This window comes from Pleurodeles waltl, chromosome 1_2 (genome assembly GCF_031143425.1).
Source record: "Pleurodeles waltl isolate 20211129_DDA chromosome 1_2, aPleWal1.hap1.20221129, whole genome shotgun sequence".
NCBI lineage: Eukaryota > Metazoa > Chordata > Amphibia > Caudata > Salamandridae > Pleurodeles > Pleurodeles waltl.
The window spans coordinates 982,186,213-982,205,676 of NC_090437.1; the positions used below are offsets into that span (position 1 = coordinate 982,186,213).

Sequence of the window (19,464 nt, forward strand, 5' to 3'; positions counted from 1 at the left end):
CATCCCACAATTGGCATACTGGTGCCCCCTTATAAGTCCCTAGTATATGGCACTTCAGTACCCAGGGCATTGAGGCACAGGGGTTCCCCATGGGCTGCGGCATGTATTGTGCCACCCTTGGGAGCCCATGCAAAAATGTGTCTGCAGGCCTGCTATTGCAGCCTGCATAAAAAGGTGTATGCACCCTTTCACCACGGATCACTGCACCACGACACTAAGTCACCTCTGTGGTAGGCCCTCCTAGACCAGGGTTCAGGTCTGTGTGTGAGGGCACCCCCGCATGAGCAGAGGTGCCCCTGCAAACTCCAGTTCCATTGCACTGGAATTTGTAAGTGCAAGGAAGCCATTTTACCTGTGTACTGGACACAGGTCACTTCCTGTGTCCAGCTACATAATGGTAACTCTGAACCTGGACATGTTTGGTATCAAACATGTCCGAATCATACCCCAATCCTAATGCCAGTATTGGTTGTATGATTCCATGCACGCGGTGGGCTCCTCAGAGGACCCCCAGTATTGCTCCTACCAGTCTTTTGGGGTTTTCTGGGCAGCCCACGCTGCTGCCACCCTTAAGTTAGGTTTCTGCTCTCCTTGAACAGCTCAAGCAGGGGAAGGCAGAACAAAGGATTTCCTGTGGGAGAGGTAAGCAACACCCTCTCCCTTGGAAATAGCTTTTGTAAGGTTTGGGAGGGGTAGCCTCCCCAAGCCACCGTTTTGCTTATGAAGGGCACATTTGGTACCTTCCTTGCATCAACCGGTTTGCACCAGTCCAGGGCCCCCTCAGCCCCTGTTCTGGCACAAAACTGGACAATGGAAAGGGGGGTGACCACTCCGCTGTCCATCGCCACTCCAGGGGTGGAGCCCAGAGCTCCTCCAGGTGGCCACTTGATTCTGCCATCTTGAAACCAATATGTGCAGAGGCCCCTGGGAGCATCTGAGTGGGCAGGTCAGGCTGGTGACATCACAGCCCCCTCCTGATAGGTGACCAATCCCACTTTTAGGGCTATTTAGGGACTCCCTTGCAGGTGGGTCCCCAGTTTCGATGTGCAAGACTCCACGAGGACCCTGCATCCTTTACTTTGACTTCTGGCCACTGGAACCGCAACTGGACTCTTCTGGAACCAGCAAGGCTGCAACTTCAGCGACAACTTAGCTTTGCAACATTGTTTCTCCAGCTCCTTCCAGCAACTGCAACATTTCCCCAGCTGTGCATCCTCTGGGGTCGACAAGACTTCAGCCTGCACCAAGAAGGAATCTCACTTGGAGTGAAGGAGTCACTCCCCTGCATCTGCAGGCACCTATAGGAATGACGTCCAGCTGTGTGAAACTGCTCTCCTTTGGATCTGCGTGGATCCTGCATCACAGGTGGTGGTCTGGAGTGGTCCCCTCGCTCCTCCCTGCCAGCTGTCCAGTTTGGGAGACAGTAAGCCCTTGCCTCTCCTTAAAGTACAGTACCCCTATACACTCTGACTCTTGCAGCTACCAAGGCTTGTTATCTCCTGCCATCAGAAACAATACCAAAGGTAAGCAAGTTTTTTTGATCTTGTGGGTGCACCTGCACATACCCCACCAATCCAACCTGCCTCCGTTTCTGAATAGGGATCAAACAACTGTTACTAAGATCCCAACTCAGTTTAGATACACTGGGATTTCTGCTAGCTTTGTCAGTCTTATCTCCACCTATTGTTTTCAAAGGTATGTGACTTATTCTTCCACAGTGGAACTTGAATGACTCGAATCCCACCATCCATGCGCTGAACTATTTACTTTTGTTGGGTGTCTTTGGGATCCTTGGGCCTCCCCCTCACAGAGGTCTTTACCTGATGCAGCAGTGGAGGATTTCTGAGTACCATCTTCCTTGTGCAAGGACACCTTCAGTACCCCTCCTGAGCAACTGGTAAGCTCTCTCCTTGGAGACCGGGTAAAGAGCAGACCAAGCCGTAGTCTTAGGTGAAGTCTCCAGGTTTCTCGGTCACTGCTGGTTTGGAGTAGCCTTAGGTGAAGTCCCCAGTTGTTTTGTTCCGAACCTTTGCAGTGGATACACCAACCCTAGAGGACAGATTTTGCAACGTGATTTTTTTCTGGATTCACATGTGCGTTATTCCACCATCTAGTGGTTGGGTCTGGAATTTTCCAATATTTTGTAGTCCTTTTTTTCTTGTTTTTTTGTTTGCATAGTCCTTTCTCTCTTTATTGTTCTGTTGGTGGCTGCCAACAGTACCTCCATTTGTTGTCCCCTGTGACGTTGTTGTGCGTCCTCCGGAAGCTCTCACCTTTGGTTGCCATCTTCAAATTCTTTCTTTCTACATTGAGTCTGGAAGCCTGCCGAAGGATCTCACACACAGAGAAGAAGATTACGATGCAAAAGTTGAGAAAACCACCAAACACTTTTCCGGTTTAATCTACAACACTGACGCACTAACTTGTGAGGAAGATTAAAGATGGAAAATTTGTGAAGAACTTCGAAGAATACCCATTTAGGGTGCTCAATGAAAGGCCTCAGTGGGTAAAACACTGTTCCAGTTTTGTAAGAACGACCATTGCATGTTTTCACAAAAGGATAGACACCCAGCCTGCACCCTTCCCGTTGATCACCGGCGTGGGGACTGCTTGCTCTGCATTCATACCAAAAACGTTGAGGGTAAGGGAGAGACAGAGAAGGGCTCATAACAGCATGCAGAACCAGCAGACATTTTTTGAGAGACCTGGGCCTCTCTAGTGTCAACGTAGAGGAGCAGGCAACAAAGAAAAGACAAGGTAAGAGAAGCTTTGCACGACCACATTTTTTCCAAGTCTAACAAATCCGGCTTGCGGACATCAGAGGGGAGCCCCTGCGTTGAAACACGCAACATTGGCAGGCACGCCCTGAGAGAAGGAGTCCCACAGATCCCTTGAGGGTGTAGGAAAGGCTCCCAAAAGACCCAGGGTGTCGAAGGACGTAGGGGATAAAGATGCTTTGACGAAAAAAGAAGGGTCAGGACATGAACACCGAAAGCTTGACAACAAATACATCATCTTAAGATTCTTCCATAGACAAGAGGAAGACTCCCAGTCTCGACCCGAAGAATGGGTTGCCAGAATCAAACGGAATTGAAAGACTGGAGGCTGAAATGTCCGCGTTCGTCCAAACAAAATGAAAAAAAGGATTAGATGAATCTGACGGCTTTCAGGATCCCACAAAAAGCTTTGACGCACAAGGACTTTAAGGGCAAAGGGTGGAGGAATTAGAACCCTCCTCCCCTGAACCTCAAGAAGAGGAGGAAGAACCCTTCTATTAAGAAGAGGAAGATCAACTGATGGAAAGCTTCCAAAGGTCTGAAGCCGAGTATGCAGATCGATGGCAGGAATTAGAAGCAGACTCCTCAGATGAGAGTGGACTCTTACCTATCGAGACCTTCACCTGCTTATGATATAGGCATGAATAATCAAGTAATAAAACATGCTGATGATAAATTTGTTGTACAGTTGGAAGAAGAAAAGCCACAGCCATGTTTTCTTTTGGAAACATTAATACCAACCCAGGCAAAAAATCAGTTTCTGCCTATGCTCCGTAGTGTTCTGGATCAGGGAAGGAAAGCATTTCAGGAGCTTGCCACTTGCAGAGATGTAACCCCAAGAGCAGAGAAAAAATATAAGCACTCAGCAAAGGATCTAGCTTATATTAAAGGGTCAGTACTATCATCGTCTCAGCAGCAAGGAAAAGAGCCAATGTACTAACCAGTGGCACATTGCCTACTTCAGTACTCTTGAAGCATCATGCACACCAGCACTGGGAAGAAATTGAGGAGCTAATGAAGCACCTCCCAGAACAGTATGGAAAGTGGGTTGCTCACCTGGTGGATAATTGCCAAAAACATTGCCAACACATGCCTGAAATCAGCTCTGGACGCAGCTGATACATCCAGCTGTCAGTTGATGATGGGGGTAACCCTTTGAAGGCCTTCATGGCTAAGAATCTCAGGATTCAAACCAGATACAGCCCATTCAACGGGGAACAACTTTTTGGCAGCTCAGTGGATAACGAGCTAAACCAATTAAAGACAGCGAATGAGACAGTGAAATCGATAGGAGCCCTGTGGTTTTGTGGAGGAATGAGTAGGATAACAATACAATTATGCAGGCCTGTTGGAAGGGGAAGTTTTCAGATGGGAAACACACACCAAGGTTTTCAGGGAACCACTTAGACAACGCGATCCAAACAGGGCAGACAACCCTTTCGGGGTAGAGGTAGAGGGAGGGGCCCGCACCACAAAGGAGGACTAACCCCCACGCATAAGGGACTCTGCACAAACAGGAAGCCTCTTACAAGTGCCATCAAAGAGAGGCAACAAACACAATTACAACAAACAGTCTTATCTACATAAAACACCAGTAGGGGGGCAGATTAAAAAAAAAATCTTCAGGATTGGAAGAAAGTAACTTCAGACAGATTAATACTAAACTTAATCCTTCTCCCCATTTGGCCTTTTTTATTGGGGGAATAACAGCCAGAGCCGCCGATGACGATCTAAGATGTCTGACGGGTTTATGAAAAGAGGCCAAAGTTCGCAGAAGGGGCTGACCTTTGTCATGAAAAACTCTATGAATATAACATAATGATTTGAATTTTATCCGTTGCTCCAAAGGGAGCCAATGTAGAGTCGATAGAGCTGATCTGACCGATTCATGCTTGGGTGTTTTGAAAAGAAGGTGGGCAGCGGTATTCTGTATCACCTGCAATTTGACATATTTTGGCCCATCGAGAAACAAACTGTTCCCGTAGTCCAAGAGAGAGTTTATTAAAGCCTGTTTGATAAGTCTCTCTGCGATCAACGGAAGAATTTTAAAAAGCTTTCTGAGAAGTCTGAATATGCCAAAACAAGAGGAGGATATTTTCTTCGCCTGATGATCCATGGTCAACGATGGGTCAAACCATACTCGCAAGACTCTTGACGTTTTTCTTGGGCAAGGGTAAATCTCCTAGTGAGTGTAAAACTGGGGAGATTAGGTTTGGTTTAACCTGATAACCCAAGATCATAACCTCTGTCTTGTCTCCATTCAGCTTGAGTCTACAGTCAGACATCCATTTGGATACTGCCTGTAGACAAGTGGTGAGGAAAGAGTCAATTGAGTTCTGATCGGTGGAGAAGGATACTACCAGCTGGGTGTCATCTGCTTTTGAAACTAAGGAGAGGCCGTAGGGTTCCACTACTTTTGTCAGTGGTGACGTGTAGATATTAAAGTGTAGGGCTAAGAGAAGAACCCTAAGGCACTCCCCAGTTGCTCTTGAAACAGCTAGATTAGAAGGAACAGTCTAGTACTTAAAATGATCTTGCTTCTAAAAACGAAGTAAACCAACTTAGGGCGTTCCCTATGACTCCGCTTTCCCTCATTCTTTGGAGTAGGATGTTGTGATCAACAGTATCAAAGGCAGCACTGAAGTCAAGAAGCACAAATGCTGATACCAAACCCTGATCCAAACGTTTCCTGACTTCTTCCACAACTCCACTTAGAGCGGATTCTGTACTGTGTAATGGTCTGAAGCCCATCTGAGAAGGATGAAGAATGTTGTTATCCTCCAGGAAGATAGAGAGATGAGTATTCACATGTTTTTCAAGTATCTTAACGAGGGCTGGCAGCCTAGAGATGGGTCTGTAGTTGTTGGGTATGAATGGATCTAGGTTGGGTTACTTAAGCAACGGTTTCACAAAAACATGTTTCCATTGTGGAGGGATTGTGCTAGCTGACAATGACAAATTCAGCAGATCAGTTACTACGGGGACTATTATTGAAGCCCCTTGTCCTAAGATTGATGGGGGAGCCGGATCCAAGGGAGATCCTGATTTAAGAGTCATTGGTAGTGTTGAGACTGTTTCAAGGGAGAGGGGAGGAATCTGTGTGAACCTCACTAGACCATTGAGGCATTGCTAGCTTAAAGCTTGAGGACTGTGGGTACCCGTCGGAAAGGCTGAATGAATGTCTAAAATATTTTTCTGGAAAAATAAAGCTTGGTCATTACTATGTTTGTGAGAGGCTTCTATGGCATCTGTTTGTGCCTGGGTAGAGGTAAATTATTTTAATAGGAGAAAGATTTCTTTAGGAGAATTAAAGCGCTGTTCGATTTTATCTGCATAGTAAGCCCTTTATGCTGCTTTGATTTCCACATGAAACCTTCGAATAGCCTTCCTATATTTCTCTTTAGATGAAATATTGTACGATTTTCTCTCCAGCTGTCTGCAGTCCCTCTTTATTAGGCTAAGATGGTTATAAAACCAGGGGGCATTTTTTTCCTATGACCTCCCGGCCTTGACGTATAGGGGAGTATTATGTCTAGGCTTTTACTGATCGTTATTAAATAATTCTAGGGAGGAGGCCATATTCCTATTCAATGTGGGTTTTGAGCTCTCTAAGATAGCAATCTACTCTCTGACCTTAAGCATGTGCCAACACCTATAGGGTTGGATAATGATTTGGTAAGGTGTTCCCATTGCTAGGAAGAGAGAGGGAGATTAGAAAATGGTCGGACCTAACCAGAGTGGTGGTGGGCAAGGCAGTTAAATCAGCTATGTTACTAAAAACTAAGTCAGTAGTATGACCTTTAGTGTGTGTGGGACCCCTAATCAATTGTGTGAGGTCCTAGGCCTTCATAGCCAACAGACGTCTCTTGGCAACGGCATTCTCTTGATTCTCTGCGTGAATATTAAAATCACCAAGGATTGGAAAATTTGGCTTGTTGCATATTAATTCAGCCACTTGCTCCTGGAAAGCTTGAAGAAAGTGTTGTGTTGTGCCATGGTACGATACACTAAGGCACCAGAAAACTATATTGAGGATTTAGGAAAAAGGAATAGGACATCCTCTCACAGTCCGACGACATAAGGGGACAGGTGGTAACCTTGACTGAATCCATGTAGGAAGTTTCTCTGTATATACTATCTCAAAGTGAGAGATAGTGTGAACAGAGTCCAAGGGTTCCCCTTAGAGGTTGATAGTGGCAAAATGAGATAATACTAATGCTCTATTTTGTGGTAGTGTGGTCGAGCAGTATGCTTATCAGAGAGTAGTGTTAATCATTTGTTGTACACACACAGGCAATAAATGAGAACACATACTCAGACTTAACTCCAGGCCAATAGGTTTTTATATAGAAAAATATTATTTCCTTAATTTATTTTAGAACCACAAGAGTCAGAATTTAGTTAAGTACATAAATTGTAAGGTACTTGACACAGGTAAGTATGGAACTTTGAATTAAAACAATAATGTACACAGTTTTGGCAAAAATGGCTATTTTAAAAAAAGTGGACACTGCAAAAATCAACAGTTCCAGGGGGAGGTAAGTAATAGTTACTTTCTCTGGTAAGTAAAGCACTTACAAGTTCAGTCTCCTGGGCACAGGCAGTCCACCGTTGGGGGTTCAAGGCAACCCCAAACACCCAGCACCAGCAACACCGGGCCGGTCAGGTGCAGAGATCAAAGTAGGGCCCAAATAGCATAGGCGCCTATGGAGAACAGGGGTGCTCCGGTTCCAGTCTGCAAGAAGGTAAGGTCCTCGGGGAGCAGGCCAGGGGTTTTTTGTGGAGCGGGGAGGGGGGTGTCACAAACAGGCACACAAAATACACCCTCAGTGGCACAGGGGCGGCCGGTTGCATTGTGTGAAGTAGGTGTTGGGATTCAGATAGGAATCATTGGAGAGACCCGGGGTCACTCTGGCGATGCAGGCAGGGCACTGGGGGGCTTCTCTGGCGAGCCAAAGACTGGGCAAGGAGGGGGGCCGCCTGCTGGTCACTCCTGCACCGGTAATTGGTTCCTCTCGGACCTGGGTGCTGCGGGTGCAGTGCTTTTTCCAGGTGTCTGGTTCCTTTGTTACCGGGCAGTCGAGGTCGGGGGGAGCCTCTGGATCCTCTCTGCAGGCGTTGCTGTGGGGGTGCAGGGAGGTCGTCTGTGTGTCCACGTCGTGGGAGTCGCCTGGGAGTCCTCTCTGCAGTGTTGGTTCTTCTGGACTCGAGCTGGGGGTGTCTGGTGCAGAGTTTTGGGGACTCAAGCTTCATAGGTGAGGCTGGAGTCCCTTTAAAGATGGTTGTTTCTTGGACAGAGCCGCTGTCCACAGGAGTTTATTGGTCCTTTGGATGCAGGTCAGTCCTCTGAGTCCTCAGGGGTTGCTGGCCTCGCTGGATGTGTCACTGTTCAGGTTCTTTCTGTCTGGAGACAGGCCTGTAGGGCTGGGGCAAAGTCAGTTGTCTCGGTTTCTGTGGGGCTTTCAGGTCAGCAGTCCTTGCTTCAGGTCCTCAGGAATCTTGTTTCCTGGGTTCAGGGTCACCCCTAAATACTCAATTTATGGGATTTGTTTAGGTCTGGGGGGCAGTAGCCAATGGCTACACCCTCTTTGTGCCTCCTCCCTGTGGGTAGGGGGCCACATCCCTAATCCTATGGGGGGGGGAATCCTCCAAAACAAGATGGAGGATTTCTTAAGGCAGGGGTCACCTCAGCTCAGGACACCTTAGGGGCTGTTCTGACTGGAGGGTGACTCAGTTTTTCTCATTATCTCCTCCAGATCTGCAGCCAAAAGTGGGGGCTGTGTCCGGAGGGATGGGCATCTCCACTAGCTGGAGTGCCCTGGTGCGCTGTAACACCAGGCTTGAGCCTTTGAGTGCCTGCAGGGGGAGGTGAGAAGCACCTCCACCCAGTACCGTCTTTGTTCCTGGCCACAGAGTGACAATGGCACTCACCCCATGTGGCCAGAAACCCGTCCGGATGTGGCAGGCTGGCAGAAACTGGTCAGCCTTGCACTAGTAGTTGGACTGCTATATAGGGGGCATCTCTAAGATGCCCTCTGTATGCATTTCTCAATAAATCCCACACTGACATCAGTGTGGACTTATTGTGATGAGAAGTTTGATACCAAACTTCCCAATATTCAGTTAAGCCATTATGGAACTGTGGAGTTTGTGTTTGACAAACTCCCAGGCTATATACTCTTTATGGCTACCCTGCACTTACAATGTCTAAGAATTGGCTTAGACACTGTAGGGGCATAGTGCTCATGCTACTATGCCCTCACCTGTGGTATAGTGCACCCTGCCTTATGGCTTTAAAGCCTGCTAGAGGGGTGACTTACCTAGGCCACATACAGTATTTTGTGTGCATGGCATCCTGAGGGGGAATGCCTTGTCTACTTTGACTTTTTCTCCCCACCAGCACACACAATCTGCAATGGCAGTGTGCATGTGTTAGGTGAGGGGTAATATACAGTCATCTCTTCTTGAAGTATACCTCTACAGCCTCATAACACTTCCACTCCAGAGAAACCGCAGCAAACCTTAAAAGAGAAGACATTAGGGTTGAAGTTTTCCAAAGGAAATCCTCAGCACAGACGCAGACACAACAGATGCAGGGTGTCCAAAGTTGACCTAAAAAGGTTTGCTACAGCATGTTTAACCATTCTCTCCTATGACATGTGAAAAAAGAAACTAATAATGGCTTTTAATGTTAAGACTATTTTTTGGGAATGATAAATAGGCCACATTTCGGGAAAGTAAGATGCGCATTCACCTAATTTAAATATATTGTGAAGGAAAATGGCTCCTTGTTGCAGTCGTCCCCCCCACACACACACACACACTTTCTGCATGATATTGATGCTGACTTGACAGTGTGTGCTGGGACCCTGCTAACCAGGCCCCACCACCAGTGTTCTTTCACTCAAAATGTACCATTGTTTTCACAATCAGCACACACCCTTGCACACAGATTAGTCCCTTGTAAGAAGGTTCCAGTGGTAATAAGGGCCCTGTGACCAGGGAAGGTCCCTAAGCGCTGCAGCATGTGTTGGGCCCCTCACTTTACACATGCACACTGCCATTGCAGATTGCCTGTGTTGGTGGAGAGAAAAAGACAAAGTTGACATGGCACTCCCCTCAGAGTGCCATGGCTACAAACCACTCCCTGTGACATAGGTAAGTCACCCCTCTAGCAGACCTTAAAGCCCTAAGGCAGGGTGCAATATACCACAGGTGAGGGCATAGCTGCATGAGCACTAGGCTCCTACAGTATCTAAGTCCATTCTTAGACATTGTCAGTGCAGGGTAGCTATAAAGAGTATATGGTCTGGGAGTTTGTCAAACACAAACTCCACAGTTCCATAATGGCTACACTGAATACTGGGAAGTTGGGTATCAAACTTCTCAGCACATATAATCCACACTGATGCCAGCTCTTTCAGGCAACCGAGGCCCGAGAAGGCCGCGGTTGCCTGAAAGAGCGTTTAATCAATCCTGATGATACAATCAGATCAAATATATTTAAAAAAACAAGATCGAAAAACATTACCGACATTTAGAGAAAGAATAGAAAAGTTCAGAGAGTACTGAACAGAGATCTACCAGAGCGAGAGGTAACACATCTGAACCCGATGGCGGAAATAAAACAGTCTAACAAAGGACTCAATGCCCATGCGAACTATCACCGAGAGGAGGAGTCACTCTATCTCGTGACTCGAAAAACCTTCTTCAAAGGAAAACAACTTGATGGTGGACTTATGCAAAGCATGTGTATCTGCAGCTACACATGCCATTAAAAAAAAAAATATATATATATATATATATATATATATATATATATATATATATATATATATATATATATATGTGTGTGTGTGTTCGATGGCATGTGTAGCTGCAGATACACATGCTTTGCACATCCCGCCATCTAGTGTTGGGCTCGAAGTGTTACAAGTTGTTTTTCTTCGAAGAAGTCTTTTCGAGTCACGAGATCGAGGGACTCCTCCCCTTTCGGCTCCATTGCGCATGGGCGTCGACTCCATCTTAGATTGTTTTTTTTTCCACCATCGGGTTCGGACGTGTTCCTTTTCGCTCCGTGTTTCGGTTCGGAAAGTTAGTTAGAATCTCGGAAAAATCGATGGTATTGTTTGCATTCGGTATCGGGTTAGTTACTACAGATCGGCACCGACTTTTGAAGAACTCCGGTGGCCCTTCGGGGTTTTTTCGATCCCCCGTCGGGGCCTGGTCGGCCCGGCCACGTGTCTATTCAGGGCTGATGGAAAGGACCCCATTCTGCTTCTGCCCAAAATGTCACAACAAGTATCCGTATACAGATCAGCACCTGGTCTGTAACTTGTGTTTGTCTCCAGAACACAGAGAAGAAACTTGTGAAGACTGTCGAGCGTTTCGGTCGAGCAAGACATTAAGAGACCGAAGAGCGAGAAGACTGCAAATGGCGTCGACGCCGACAGGACAAAGGCATTTAGAGGAGGAAGAAGAAACCTTCTCCATCCAGGAGTCGGACTCGGACGAGCTCGATCCCGAAGAAACGCCTAAAACCGTGAGTAAGACGCCGAAACATAAAACTCACGAGAAGACCACAAAAGCCCAGGGGACGCCACCGCCAACAGGCCATGGCTTAACCCAAAAAATAGGTGACCGATCATCGGCACCGAAAAAGGGCACGCTTGTGTCGAAGTCATCCGACTCCGGTCGAGATACCGGCACACAGCAATCTCGAGCCCGAGACAGCGGCTTCGAGCAAGTTCGGCACCGAGACAGCGGCACCAAAATGGGTCGGCACCGAGAGACCACAACGCCGAAAATAAAGAAAGTGTCGTCGGAGCCGAAAAAGGCAACCGAAAAGGTTTCCGTTCCGAAACATCCAGCCTCGGAACCGAAATCAGGTTCCTACACAGAGGAACAGGGATTGTCCTCCCAAATGCAAGGACATAAGTTCGGACAAGAACTAGAATCAATGGAGCCAGACTACACTCAAAGGAGGCTCCACATTCAAAAGGACACAGGGAAGATAAGCACTCTTCCCCCAATTAAAATGAAAAGAAGACTTGCCTTTCAAGAAAAGGACAAGCAGCCACAGGCAAAGGTGGCAAGACAAACAACTCCGCCATCATCTCCACCACCATCAATGCACACATCACCAGTAGTCACTCCACCACTGATGCAATCCCTAACTCATACTGCAATGAGTCAGGATGATCCCGACGCATGGGACCTTTATGATGCGCCAGTATCGGATAACAGCCCAGACTGTTACCCAGCGAGACCGTCGCCACCTGAGGACAGTACATCCTACACGCAGGTGGTCTCAAGAGCAGCGGCTTTTCATAATGTCACCTTGCATGCAAAACCAATTGAGGATGACTTTTTGTTTAATACACTATCCTCCACTCATAGTCAATATCAAAGTTTACCTATGCTACCTGGAATGCTAAAACACTCCAAACAGGTGTTTCAGGAACCTGTGAAGGGCAGGGCCATAACTCTAAGGGTGGAGAAAAAGTACAAGCCACCACCTACAGACCCTGTGTATATCACGCAGCAATTAACACCAGACTCTGTGGTAGTAGGGGCAGCTCGCAAGAGAGCAAACTCTCACACCTCAGGAGACGCACCACCTCCAGACAAGGAGAGTCGCAAATTCGACGCTGCAGGGAAAAGGGTTGCAGCACAAGCAGCAAACCAATGGCGCATTGCCAACTCACAAGCCCTTCTGGCAAGATATGATAGGGCTCATTGGGACGAAACGCAGCATTTCATAGAACACTTACCCAAAGAGTTCCAGAAAAGGGCACAACAAGTGGTGGAGGAAGGACAAAGTATCTCAAATAATCAGATACGGTCAGCAATGGATGCAGCAGATACAGCTGCAAGGACAGTATATACGGCAGTAACAATAAGGAGACACGCATGGTTGCATAAGTCAGGATTCAAGCCGGAAATACAACAAGCCGTGCTGAATATGCCTTTTAATGGACAGCAGTTGTTTGGGCCGGAGGTGGAAACTGCTATCGAAAAACTTAAAAAAGACACTGATACGGCCAAAGCCATGGGCGCACTCTACTCCCCACAGAGCAGAGGCACATTTTGCGAAACACAGTTTAGAGGGGGGTTTCGAGGACAAGCTACAGAACCCACAACCTCACAAACAAGGCCCACTTATCAAAGCCAATATCAGCGGGGAAGTTTTCGGGGGCAATATAGAGGGGGACAATTCCAAAAGAATAGAGGAAAGTTCCAAAGCCCCAAAACTCCTCAAAACAAGCAGTGACTTCCAAGTCACAAATCCCCAACACATAACACCTGTGGGGGGGAGACTAAGCAATTTTTACAAACATTGGGATGAGATAACAACAGACACTTGGGTACTGGCAATTATCCAGCATGGTTATTGCATAGAATTTCTCAGATTCCCTCCAAATGTCCCACCGAAAACACACAATATGTCAAAACAACACATGGATCTTCTAGGACTAGAGGTCCAGGCATTGCTACAAAAAGGAGCAATAGAATTAGTACCAATTCAACAGAAAGGAACAGGAGTTTACTCTCTGTACTTTCTCATACCCAAAAAGGACAAAACACTGAGACCTATATGAGATCTCAGAACATTAAATACCTACATCAAATCAGACCACTTTCACATGGTGACATTACAAGACGTAATCCCACTGCTCAAACAACAAGACTACATGACAACACTAGACCTAAAGGATGCATATTTCCATATACCAATACATCCTTCACACAGAAAGTAGCTAAGATTTGTATTCCAAGGGGTACATTACCAATTCAAGGTGTTGCCATTCGAAATAACAACTGCGCCAAGAGTTTTTACAAAATGCCTGGCAGTAGTATCTGCGCATATCAGAAGGCAGCAAATACATGTGTTCCCGTACCTAGACGATTGGTTAATCAAAACCAACACACTAGAACGGTGTTCGCAACACACAAAGTACGTCATAGAAACCCTACACAAACTAGGTTTCTCAATCAACTACACAAAGTCACACCTTCAGCCGTGTCAGACACAGCAATACTTAGGGGCAACAATCGACACAGCAAAAGCGATTGCCACTCCAAGTCCACAAAGAGTGCAAGCATTTCACAATGTAATACAGGTCATGTATCCAAACCAAAGAATACAAGTCAAAATAGTAATGAAACTCCTAGGCATGATGTCCTCATGCATAGCCATTGTCCCAAACACAAGATTGCACATGCGGCCCTTACAACAGTCACTAGCATCACAATGGTCACAGTCACAGGGTCAACTTCTAGATCTAGTGTTGATAGACCGCCAAACATACACCTCGCTTCAATGGTGGAACAATATAAATTAAAACCAAGGGCGGCCTTTTCAAGACCCAGTGCCTCAATACGTAATAACTACAGATGCCTCCATGATAGGGTGGGGAGCACCCCTCAATCAACACAGCATTCAGGGACAATGGGACTCTCGGCAAAAACAGTTTCACATAAATCACTTAGAACTATTGGCAGTATTTCTAGCGTTAAAAGCATTTCAACCAATAATAAGCCACAAACACATTCTTGTCAAAACAGACAACATGACAACGATGTATTACTTAAACAGACAGGGAGGGACACACAACACAGTTGTGTCTCCTGACACAGAAAATATGGCATTGGGCGATACACAACCACATTCGCCTAATAGCACAGTTCATTCCAGGGAATCAGAATCAGTTAGCAGACAATCTCTCTCGGATCACCAACAGATCCACGAATGGGAGATTCACCCCCAAGTACTACACACTTACTTCCAAAATTGGGGAACACCACAAATAGACCTGTTTGCAACAAAAGAAAACGCAAAATGCCGAAACTTCGCATCCAGGTACCCACAAGATCAGTCTCTGGGCAATGCGTTATGGATGAGTTGGTCAGGGATATTTGCATATGCTTTTCCCCCTCTCCCACTCCTTCCATATCTAATAAACAAGTTGAGTCAAAACAAACTCATAGCACCAACTTGGGCAAGACAACCTTGGTACACAACACTACTAGACCTCTCAGTAGTGCCTCATATCAAACTACCAAACCAAATAGATCTGTTAACTCAACACAATCAACAGATCAGACACCCCAATCCAGCATCGCTGAATCTAGCAATTTGGCTCCTGAAGTCTTAGAGTTCGGACACTTAGACCTTACACAGGAATGTATGCAAGTCATAAAACAAGCTAGAAAACCAACCACTAGACATTGCTATGCAAATAAGTGGAAAAGGTTTGTTTATTATTGCCATAATAATCAAATTCAACCCTTACACGCATCTGCTAAAGACATCGTAAGCTACTTGCTACATTTGCAAAAGTCGAAACTAGCTTTTTCGTCCATTAAGATACATCTTACCGCAATTTCAGCTTACCTGCAAATTACCCACTCAACTTCACTATTTAGGATACCAGTCATAAAAGCCTTTATGGAAGGCCTAAAAAGAGTTATACCACCAAGAACACCACCAGTTCCTTCATGGAACCTCAACATTGTCTTAACACGACTCATGGGGCCACCTTTTGAGCCCATGCACTCATGTGAAATGCAATATTTAGCATGGAAAGTTGCATTTCTAATTGCCATCACATCTCTAAGAAGAGTAAGTGAAATCCAAGCGTTTACCATACAAGAACCATTTATTCAGATACACAAGCATAAAGTAGTTCTACGGACAAATCCAACATTTTTACCAAAAGTCATATCACCGTTCCACTTGAATCAAACATTAGAACTACCAGTGTTTTTCCCACGACCAGATTCTGTAGCTGAGAGAGCACTACATACATTAGACATCAAAAGAGCGTTAATGTACTACATTGACAGAACCAAACAAATTCGGAAAACAAAACAGTTATTTGTTGCTTTCCAAAAACCTCATTCAGGAAATCCAATTTCCAAACAAGGCATTGCTAGATGGATAGTTAAATGCATTCAAACCTGTTATCTCAAAGCAAAGAGACAACTGCCTATTACACCAAAGGCACACTCAACTAGAAAGAAGGGTGCTACTATGGCCTTTCTAGGAAACATTCCAATGACTGAGATATGTAAGGCAGCCACATGGTCTACGCCTCATACGTTTACCAAGCACTACTGCGTGGATGTGTTAACAGCACAACAAGCCACAGAAGGCCAGGCAGTACTACGAACTTTGTTTCAAACAACTTCAACTCCTACAGGCTGAACCACCGCTTTTGGGGAGATAACTGCTTACTAGTCTATGCAAAGCATGTGTATCTGCAGCTACACATGCCATCGAACGGAAAATGTCACTTACCCAGTGTACATCTGTTCGTGGCATGAGACGCTGCAGATTCACATGTGCCCACCCGCCTCCCCGGGAGCCTGTAGCCGTTTCAAATTTGATCTTGAACATTTGTAAATTTGTAAATATATCACCTTAAACTACATTATGTACATACATGTTTACTCCATTGCATGGGCACTATTACTGTAATACACAACTCCTACCTCAGCCTCTGCGGGGAAAACAATCTAAGATGGAGTCGACGCCCATGCGCAATGGAGCCGAAAGGGGAGGTGTCCCTCGATCTCGTGACTCGAAAAGACTTCTTCGAAGAAAAACAACTTGTAACACTCCGAGCCCAACACTAGATGGCGGGATGTGCAAAGCATGTGAATCTGCAGCGTCTCATGCCACGAACAGATGTACACTGGGTAAGTGACATTTTCCATATATATATATATATATATATATATATAAATAAAATAAGTGTATGGTGGCATACATCATAAAGCAAATATATCACCCAGAATACCACCAAGAACGACATACAAAAAGTATGTGATTCCGCTGCACAGGTAAGAAAGAGATAAAAAGGGAAGTGCTGCTTGAAGAGACACACCTGGAACAGAACCTTCATCATCATGAGCATAATGCAATGGGGAGTACTAGCATTCTACACAATGACATGAGTTGTACAGAAAATAAATATATAAGCACAGGTTGAGCAAGTAAATTGATAAAATGTGTTCCTTTTTTATGGGCGAGCGCAAAGCGCTTCGTCCATTCTGTAATCTCTCTTTGGGCTTCAAAATAAGCCCATGTCACATCAGTCACTTACATTGGTTCGTAGGCTTGCCTTTTAAAATCTTTCATTTGTGAAAGGCATGCATACGTCATGCCTTTTCCGGTGTTGAGCCCACCTACACAGTACCGGTAAACTACTAAAAACATGAGGCTCTGTTTTCAGCCTGGGGTCCGGACTACTTTATCTGTTTTCCATGCAGCGCAATCGCGCTGCATTTTACATAGCGCTGCTTTTTTAAAATTTTCTTTACAACGCTAATGGCTCTAACTCGAGCAAATGTGAGACCCGTTGCATTGAAAATACTTGTTTGGATTGTTCGCTCTTATTTTTTTTTTTTTAAACAAGGTATGTGACACAGTCACCCACCCAGACAGGAGGAAGGTAAAATTAGAGCCTCCAAATGCACCAAAGGTTGTCTTGCAAGTGGATAAAGAGAACATAGACAATATCCAATATAAATCCCATAGAAAACATGGGAGAAAAGACTTCCTGTAGAACAAGGATGTAATGCAACACTGATGGAACACCAAGCCTAAAATAATTTAGGGAGTAAAGTGCTCCCGTAGGAGTACAAGAAAAGATCTAAACTCGCACCAGGTGGAGGAAAATGAAGCAAAGAGCTTACACGAAAAGGCTTGAAAAAGCCAAGGGTAAACCAATCTCCACAAAACAGAGATTATAGGCTATCCACCTAAAAATAAAATGAAGAAGAGGCAGACTAGGTCTGAAAGCACAACAAAGAGACCCACTATACTTGGTAAGAAAAAACTCAGAAATATGGAGTCAATCCACAGCTGTGGAAGGTCATATGATAAGAAAGGCTTATGATCATGCTTCAGAAGTAAAGCTGCTACTCTACAAGGCTATGTAACCATAGAATGTAAACGGTGGGCAGCACCACCATGGCAAGTGGACAAATCTACCATATTAGGTAGATAAGTCATAAGAAAAATGTTTCTGCAAAAGCAGGGGGACACTGCAGCTAAAGCAAAATCCAGAGGACTACTTCAGCTGTAAGAACAACATAACAGTCAAAAGATGTGCACAGATAGAAACACACCTGCAAGGATCACGAAAACCTAAACAGCAAGCAACTGTGTAGGTGATTGGGCTCAAAGGAGGACGAAACATTAGTCCACACTATGGGAATCGCGAAAGCGGCGCAAAGCAGAATCTGCAAAAAGAGATTTGCCATCAGATGGCATGTCAAGCAAAGAGTCCCTTACTGGAGCCGAAACATTAGAAGGCCTTAACCATGCCCTTTGACGTATTGCTACCGATGCAACCATCAGCCGACCAACAGAATCAGTGTTATCCATACCAGATCGAACCAAGAGTTTGGCCGCCTGCTGACCATCTCACATCAAGGGCAGAAGTGTAGTACGAGCCTCTTCCGTAAGAGCTGGTAACAAGCACTCCACTGAATCCCACAGAACATGGGAGAAGCGAGCTAGCACACAAGAGGTGATAGTGGAAAGTAATGCAGCACTAGAGTAGGCGATCATCCTTCTGCCAGTAGAATCCAGCTGTCTGGCTTCTCACTGTGGGGGGGCAGGAGGGATGTGCCCTAGGTCATGGGTAGCCAAAGCAGTTTGCACCACAAAACTCTGAGTGGTAGGGTGGTGGCGGACGCACTACGTATCTTCTTGCACAGGCCGATGTAAATAGGAGAGAGCATGCTCCACAGGGGGACCAGAAATAGGCTGGTTCTAAACACCAAGAGGATGTCATAAAGAGCCTCACAAAATGGAAGGATAAGTGCAGTAGAAGAGTGATCAGGATGCAAATCCAGTAACTGATCTGTTGATAAATGAACAATAAGAAGCTGTAAGTGCAACAGATCAGCCACTCATCTCAACATGTCTGCAAAAGCCTCAGTAACCAAACCAGGTGACGAGAGAAGGCTGGACGCCGGTGAGAAATCAAGGCCACTAGCACTGGCCAAGTCAAGGACCCAGTCCGATGAACAAGATAGAATGGGGCCTGAAAAAGGAGGTGGAGGATGTGTAGGAACTTCCAAAGGAGGCCCAAGAGGGTCAAACACTGTAACAACATCCAAATTTAAAGGTGCTGCTCCTGGCGTCGGTGCCGACGGTCAGCTGACATCGAGAGGGGAAGCCTCCTAAGAAGGTGCATCATCTGACTCCAGAGAAATGCCAATAGGGGCATCAAGCGAAGTTGAGTGAGCCACAGGCTCCGTGGATGGTGTCGGGAGAACAGGATCAGGCGCATGAGGCTGCAAGAGGCTGTGCATCTGTGCCAATCTGACTCCGGAGTCGAAGGCAAGAGGATGAACAGACACCGAGGACAAAGCAGCCATTGGAGACCCCGTCAGACCACTTGCCACCTCCTTAGTGCCCGAAGTCGCTCCAGAGGGAGGGAAGACCCATAAATAGTATGCAGGGAGGAGTAGTAGTCTCCGCATTTGGGCCAGAGTCTCCCTGACGCATGGATATGTTGTAAGGAAGGAGAGAAGAGGTCCGCGGTGGTGGTGACATTGAAGGACGTGACTTTGCCCAGGGAACACTCACCTGGGGACGCAGTGGGACCACGGGACATCACAGGAGCAGTACGCGAACGACTTTGAGCGCGCTCCCGGGACCGCATGG

At 46.0% G+C, this 19,464-nt stretch overlaps 1 protein-coding gene across 12 annotated transcripts in view; it reads left to right on the forward strand.

The window, feature by feature from the left end:
• The window catches only part of FRYL (FRY like transcription coactivator), a 1,894,812-nt gene that overhangs the window by 1,233,710 nt on the left and 641,638 nt on the right, over nt 1-19,464 (forward strand). The gene's annotated exons all lie outside the window — the stretch shown is intronic.